The 8,638-nt window shown below is 42.3% G+C and overlaps 1 pseudogene; it reads right to left on the bottom strand.

The window, feature by feature from the left end:
• Positions 1-21: 21 nt before the first annotated feature.
• LOC135538628 (cytochrome P450 2K3-like) lies at positions 22-8,107 on the bottom strand (annotated as a pseudogene).
• Between the last annotated feature and the right edge of the window lie 531 nt (positions 8,108-8,638).

The raw sequence follows: 8,638 nt of genomic DNA on the forward strand, positions 1-8,638 counted from the left end.
ATCAACGTTGAATAGATGTTGAATTGACGTCTGTGCCCAGTGGGATGTTAGTGTTGGACAACTGAAGTTAGTTGTGTTTTTCAGCAGTAAAGTGAACCACAAGGTGGTGTAATAAGTACTATAAACCCGTCAGTTTGGTTCCTGGATACTGATTGTCCGAATGTCTTGGTAATTTAGACAATATACCACGAGTGTGGCGCAAAATTACTCATTTACTGTTCTAATTATGTTGGTATCAAGTTTATAACACCAGCAAGGCACCTCTGGGTTTTGTGGAATATGGCCAATATACAAGGACTTTATACAGGCACTGCAATTCGCGTCGCGCAGTGCCTTAGCTGTGGTAAATTGACCAGATACCACACCCCCTCGGACCTCATTGATTAATTCTATTCTGTATAGTCATACTGAGCAATGTTAATGCAACACTTTGTTATGAATGAGTGAGATGCAGAATCTGCATGAAGTCTTCATACCTCCAGGGTTTGCTTTCGGACGAGGAACGAGTCCACAAAGCCCTCTACACATATGAGGGTTCAGAGTCTCCTTCAGGCCCCTCAGCAGCTCTGTCATCTCCATCTTCATATCAGCAATATTCTTTTCAGACGTGTCAGGTTGTTTATCCACGGACCCAACCAGGGAAACATGTTGTACATCTACACAGAGATTCAGGTGGAATACGCATAAAGCAATATTATATTAATTATAACATAACACACCACAACTATGATTAGATTATTAAAGGCATAAATTCAAATGTGATACACATATGCATAAATATGTAATTATTAGTTGTGAGCACCAATAGTGATATTCAATATTATTTGATATCGATATGAGCAAGGCATATTGTAATGTCGGTTTATTATTTTTACTACTGTTAAGGGTGTGTACTGGAGGCGAAGTCAGGTGCAGGAGAGCAGAGTGAACAGGCACACTTTTATTCCGGTCCAACGAAAGTACAAAAGTACATAAATGTGCCCAAACACGGAACATAGACAAAAAGTATGGCATGTAACAACACCCACATAACATAAAATCAATTTCACACAGAGGGGAACAGAGGACTAAATACATGCTGTGTGATTAGAGAATGAAAACCAGGTGTGTATGGAACAAGACAAAACAAATGGAAATATGAAAAGTGGAGCGGCGATGGCTAGAAAGCCGGTGACGTCGATCGCCAAATGAACAAGGAGAGGAGCCGACATCGGTGGAATCGTGACAAGTATTCTGTAAAAATACACATTACTTTCCCTGCATACACAAAACCCTCAAACAGACCTCACAGGCTCTCAATTAAGCATATTTAATTAATTGCCTGTTGATGGTCCTATAATATATGCCTCCCTAACTAACCAGTATGAATACAATATTATAATAACAGAATATTCACGCCTGGCCCAAAGGACAATCTGCTAACAGTTGTCTGAAGCAAAGTGCCATGGACGTGAACAGATAAGTGAACATACACAGTTGTAAAATATTTTATGCAAACCGATACGATATGGAATCACAAAAAAATGGATATAATTTTGAATATCGGTGCCCATCACTAGTGATTATTTAACCATATTATATATAATAATTACAATGATATAATTAATAAAATATTTGAGCCATTTAGCAGACGCTCTTATCCAGAGCGATTCACAGTGCATTCATCTTAAGTGTCACGACTTCCGCCGAAGTTGGTGCCTCTCCTTGTTCGGGCGGCATTCGGCGGTCATTGTCCCCGGCTTTCTAGCTGCCACCAATCTACGTTTCTTTTTCCATTTGTTTTGTCTTGATTGTACACACCTGGTTCCCATTACGTTAATATTTATTCCCTATTTAACCCTTTGCTTCCCACATGGTTTTGTGTGTGTTTGATGTTTGTTTAGTGTTCAAAACTTCTGTGAGCTGGCGTATTTTCCCTATGTGAAAATATTTTGTTGTTTTCTTTTCGAGTAAATTACGTCTTTTACTCAGTTCTGTGTCCTAACCGCTGCACATTGACACATGACAGAAACACACCCCCCTTATGGAGTCAGCAGGTGCACCCAGTCCTCCGTTACCAGTGGAGGAACACGTTCAGCAGCACGCGACAATGCTCCAAAATCTTGGCACAGCCATAGATCGCGTGCTGCACATCATGGAGCTTGATGGGAGAGTGGTGGTTTTCCCACACCTTCATCAACTTCACCCCAACCCACACCGCTGTCCACCCCTCCGACACCTGGACCCAGTGGGATTCTGCTCTCGCTTCCGAGGACATATGATGGGACGGCTGCCTGGTGCCAGGGGTTCCTACTCCAGTTGGAGCTCTACCTGGCGACCAGCCACCCCGGCTCCCTCTCCGGGACACCAGAGCGTGTCCACTTTCATCTACTGTTTGTCGGTGAAAGCGCTTGAGTGGGCCAACGCCGAGATGGGGAGGAATAGATGCAGCGTTGTTCCGCTATGAGGATTTCACCCGGCGCATCCGGGCGGTCTTGATCATCCACCTGAGGGGAGCATGGCGGGGGAACGCTTGTTACATCTCAGACAGGTGATGAGGAGCACACAGGACTTCAGGACCCTGGCTGCTGGTGCGGGATGGAATGAGAGGGCCCTGATCGACTATTGCCGGTGTAGTCTACGTGAGGATGTTCGTCGGGAGTTGGCCTGCAGGGATACCACCCTTACCCTCGACCAGCTGGTGGATTTATCCATTCGGCTGGATAACCTGTTGGCTACCCGCGGACGTCTGGATCGGGGTCCGTCCATTCCATCCCCCAGCACCTCCGATCCTATAGCTAAGGAGTTCGGAGTTGCTGCTCTAAGGGTGACTGGAGGGCGTTTCTACACCTGTGGCGCAGAGTGCACCTTTGAGTCGGTGCTGGGGAGGTTCCCCAGGGAGTCGAGCAGCAGGCAGGGCCTCACCCAGCTCATCAGAGCTCCTGTTGGCACGTGTGTATGAGTAGAAGGCGCTAGTAGATTCAGGCGCAGCTGGAGACTTTATTGACCATCAATTTGTTCCTGTGGATGTGCCCTTCCTGTATGCCTTAGATGTAGTCGTCCTTTAAGGGTTGGGCTGATTAGGGAGGTCACGGCTCTACTATGTATGATAACGCATGAGGGTCATGAGGGGAGAGAATTAGTCTCTTCGTGATCGATTATCTCGTTTCCTATGATGTTGGGGCTTCCCTAGGCGACTATCATGACCCCACTATTTCGTGGCAACAGAGGCCCTCAGGGATGGTCACATCAGTGCTCAGGGAGGTGTATAGGTGTTTCCATAGGTGCAACTACGGTGGAATCACAAAAAATGGATATAATTTTGAATATCGGTGCCCATCACTAGTGATTATTTAACCATATTGAATATAATAATTACAATGATATAATTAATAAAATATTTGAGCCATTTAGCAGATGCTCTTATCCAGAGGCGATTCACAGTTAGCGCATTCATCTTAAGTGTCATGAGTTGGTGTCTCTCCTTGTTCGGACAGTGATCGGCGGTCGTCGTCACCGGCTTTCTAGCTGCCACTGATCTATGTTTCTTTTTCCATTTGTTTTGTCTTGATTGTACACACCTGGTTCCCATTACGTTAATATTTATTCCCTATTTAACCCTTTGCTTCCCACATGGTTTTGTGAGTGTTTGTTCTTTGTTTAGTGTTCAATACTTCTGTGAGCTGGTGTGTTTTCCCTACGTTGAAATATTTTGTTGTTTCTATGTACATATGTACATATTCATTTGCAAGAATTCATAACAGGCGTCTGTTTCCTAGTTTTATTGATTGCAGACATTTAAAAAATACAGTGAAAACAAAATGGTCTGAATAAGCAGACTACCTGAATTGATGCAGAACCTGAAAGGTAAACATTCTCCTTGGCCCTGTACGCCATGCCTTTGAATTGTGGGTCAGTGTATTCAAACCGGCTGCCGTAGACAATGGCCGAGATTATGTTGGAGACGGCATAAAGCACAGGCTGGGTGGTGTCAAATGCCTTACCTGTAATAGACAAAACATTTAATTAATTACAAAATAAGCTTTCCAGAACCCACACAATCACTTAGCTCCTTACTAATAATGTGGTTTAATATAGCCTGATTTTTAACCAGGCAATCAAACCTAGGCATCCCTGAAAATACATCATACTACTTCTACTACTAGCGTAGAGATACTGATTCTCTTACCCTCATGTTTTTCCAACACTTCAATCAGGTAGGGGATTTCCTCTAAGATTTTCTCCTCACTCCCTTTCTTGCCCATCCCAAAGTCTCTAAGGTTTGTCATGGCAAAGCGCCTCATCTCTTTCCATGAGTCTCCATTGGCAAACAGAATCCCTGTAGAGAATGTAGTTTGTTTCCATGACAATTCAAAGTAATAATTATAAATAAATGACTATAATATGCCATTTCATAATGAGCATGTACCATATATATATACATACATATATATATATATATACACACACACACACATATATATAAATATAATCTTCCAAATTATCTCTGCATCTTTTCTGGTTAGGATAATCTGTAACTATTTAAGACATCTTAGACATTTATATTATTTGCAGAAGATTAGAGTAAGAACATTTGATGAATTGTGGAAACAGCGTGATCTCTGCATTCACCATTCTAGCCTGATTTCTGCATTCTCCATTCTAGTCTGATCTCTGCATTCACCATTCTAGTCTGATCTTTACATTCACCATTCTAGTCTCAAATGTCAGAAAGGAGTGGTATTATTTAAAATGAACTTGTCAGCTATTGGATCACTTTCAACCAACCAGAGGACAGCCTAATTCAAGCACAGTATTTGACAACATTGGTTGTTGTCCTAAACCCAACCATTGTTTCTGAGAGGGCACTGATTGGACCAGCCATTTTCTGGCTTATTCCAAAAGCCAATCTATTGGATAAAGGGCAGTCTGATACATGCAGCAAAATCGAGTGGTGAATGTAGCAATCAGACTTGCTCCACCAGGCTAGAATAAGACTTTCAACAGATTGTAATGCATTTAAGTTCCAACTCATCTCAAAGTGTCTGAAATTGATTGTGTAGCTCAATAAAGTTTATTTAAAGTAACTGTTAGGTGAAAATCCCACTTTTAAAAGTTCAGAATTTGTTAACTCATACCCACAATGTTGTTGACTCATCCTATGCTCATATTTGTGGCCAACACATACATTGGAGAACAAACACATGGATTGCTGTTTTAGCTTGTTCATAGACTGCTTACAGATTAAGGAAATCAACAAGACAGGTTGTCATTTGGGTGAACTATCCCTTTAATAATAGGACATAGCCAGCATAAGCGTAAAATATCATTACCATGTCCTTGGTTGAAATCATAGAACACAGGAGTGATGTCCCTGTCCCCAAAGTCCTCTGCCTGGTTGACCAGCGCCTGCTTGACCGTCTTGTATCCTGCCAGAACAACAACTTTCTTGGGTCCAAAGTGAACCGTGAAGATGGAACCATATTTCTTGGAGAGCTGGACAGATAAAGTATACATAAAGTACACCATATACTCAGTTGTGTCTCATAATATTATATGACTAAGCACATAACTGGACATCACATACAACTTGTTTAACATGTTTCAGTCAAGAAATAGCATGAAGACAGTGGTTTACAGTTGATGTCAGACCTACGTTCAAATACCAGTCAATGTAATTGAATTACTAACAAAATGAGTATTTACACAAAGTTTTTTATTGGAAATACATTTGGAAAGTATTGGTGTCAAGCTCCCACTCCCAACGTCACCGGTCTACTAACCACTGGTCCACTAACCACTGGTCCTGGCAACCCATCATTATGCACACCTGGCAACCCATCATTATGCACACCTGGCAACCATCATTATGCACACATGGCAACCCATCATTATGCACACATGGCAACCCATCATTATGCACACCTGGCAACCCATCATTATGCACACATGGCAACCCATCATTATGCACACCTGGTAACCCATCATTATGCACACATGGCAACCATCTTTATGCACACCTGGCAACCCATCATTATGCACACATGGCAACCCATCATTATGCACACCTGGTAACCCATCATTATGCACACATGGCAACCATCATTATGCACACCTGGCAACCGACATTATGCACACATGGACATTATGCACCATGGCAACCGACATTATGCACACATGACAACCATCATTATGCACACCAGGCAACCATCTTTATGCACACCTGGCAACCATCATTGTGCACACCTGGCAACCATCATTATGCACACCTGGCAACCCATCATTATGCACACCTGGCAACCATCATTATGCACACATGGCAACCATCTTTATGCACACCTGGCAACCATCATTATGCACATGGCAACCCATCATTATGCACACCTGGCAACCCATCATTATGTACACATGGCAACCCATCTTTATGCACACCTGGCAACCCATCATTATGTACACATGGCAATCCCATCTTTATGCACACTGGCAACCCATGTTTATGCACACCTGGCAACCCATCTTTATGCACACCTGGCAGCCCATCTTTATGCACACCTGGCAACCCATCTTTATGCACACCTGCCAACCCATCATTATGTACACATGGCAACCCATCTTTATGCACACCCTGGCAACCCATCATTATGTACACATGGCAACATCTTTATGCACACCTGGCAACCGTATTTATGCACACCCTGGCAACCCATCTTTATGCACACCTGGCAACCATCATTATGCAATATGGCAACCCCTCATTATGCACCTGGCAACCGGCACACATGGCAACCATCATTATGCACACCAGGCAACCATCTTTATGCACACCTTATTGTGCACACCTGGCAACCATCATTATGCACACTCTGGCAACCCATCATTATGCACATGGCAACTCATCTTATGCACACCTGGCAACCCTTCATTATGTACACATAAAACCCATCTTTATGCACACCTGGCAACCCATCTTTATGCACACATGGCAACCATCATTGCGAACACTTGCTACCATCATCAGTCACACCTTGATCATTACTCCCTTGATTACCTTCCCTTTAAAAAGCACTATTTTATTATCCGTCATCAGATAGTATTGTTTGTCTGGTCATGTCATTAACTGCACCGGTCATTGACTGCACCTATGTTTCAAGTGGCATGTATTTACAACTACTTGTTGTTTTTATTTGATGTAGTTGTTTTTGGCTGTGTATTACAAAATACTCAAACACAAAATGTCAAATACTTAAGTACACTATGTATTTGAACCCAGGTCTGTTATAACAAGATCCCTGAAGGGATATTCCTAGGGTGCATCTCGGGCGCCGAAGACGTGGATGTCGATTATGGCAGCCCCCCGCACCTCTCTGATTCAGAGGGGTTGTGTTAAATGGGGAAGACACATTTCAGTTGAATGAGTTCAGTTGTACAAATGACCAGGTATCCCCTTTACTTTCTAAAGTGACCTCATCCCTTTCCTTGCAACACATTGGTCACTGTCACAAAGTATTTTGTCCATAGCCTGGTTCACAACAAAAAAAAACATCTGGGACCAGGCTACTTGGGCAGGACATATATATATATATATATATATATATATTGAAATACACTACATAATAGAACATTAAAACAACATTAACCAGCTACAATGTGCCAGAGTTCATTCATCAGTTTGCTTACTGAACTTTTCAATCCTGGTAAAATAGCAAAAAAACAGATCAAATCTCACAGATCAAGTCAACCTCAACATGTTTTATTCTGAAAGCAAAGGATGACTTCATCTTACCTCACAGAGAGTGTAGTAGGGCTTCTTGAGGTCCAGCTGGAGCATGTTACCAAGCAGGGGCAGTGGCCTCGGTCCTGGAGGCTCCTTCCCCTGTTCCTCAGAGCTGGAACCAGAGGAGCGGAGGTAGAGGACCAGCAGAAACAGCACAGTACCCAGCAGTGTCACTGTGCTTGATGTCTGTAGAAGACCTTCTATAAGAGACATCTTCAGACTGAGCTCATACACCTTATACTGGGCTAAAAATACAACACACCAATGCTCCGTTATGGAACAAGTGTGTGTGCTCAGAAAACTTCCACGACAACAGAACTCCAATGAATGCTATTTGTATAACCTCCCCACACCACCCTATTGGAGCAAGATGAGAAGAGGCAGGGTACAACCTCAGAGGAGGAGCTAAACAATTGAAACTCCAGCAGGTCTGTCTACATATCAAACAATTGTGAAACTCACATGATCTCACCTGCAGATCATTGACAAACTCTCCATATGATTTGTGTCCTGGTCTTTACAAAAAAGCTAATACATCGAAAGGCATTTATACGCCCGGCGAAATGGAATTAGGCTGATAGACCAGATTAACACATGTAAACTTTATTCCATCACCAAAGGGATGGTGAGGGTTACATAGATAGAATGAGGTTAAATCTAATTATATTTGGGATTTGATTGTGTTACTAAAGATCTTCAGAAATCCCCCTCTGTTGTCTATATACTTTGAAAACTCTATAAATATCATATAAAAACGATAATAAATTACTGATTGACATATATTTACATCTCCAATCATATAATAACTTTTTAGACAGTTGAAGGGGTTCCACATTTGATGTTTTATTTGTTTAGTGTGAGTCAATGATGATCAGGTAAATGGTC

This window comes from Oncorhynchus masou, unplaced genomic scaffold (genome assembly GCF_036934945.1).
Source record: "Oncorhynchus masou masou isolate Uvic2021 unplaced genomic scaffold, UVic_Omas_1.1 unplaced_scaffold_9921, whole genome shotgun sequence".
In the NCBI taxonomy this organism is placed as follows: domain Eukaryota; kingdom Metazoa; phylum Chordata; class Actinopteri; order Salmoniformes; family Salmonidae; genus Oncorhynchus; species Oncorhynchus masou.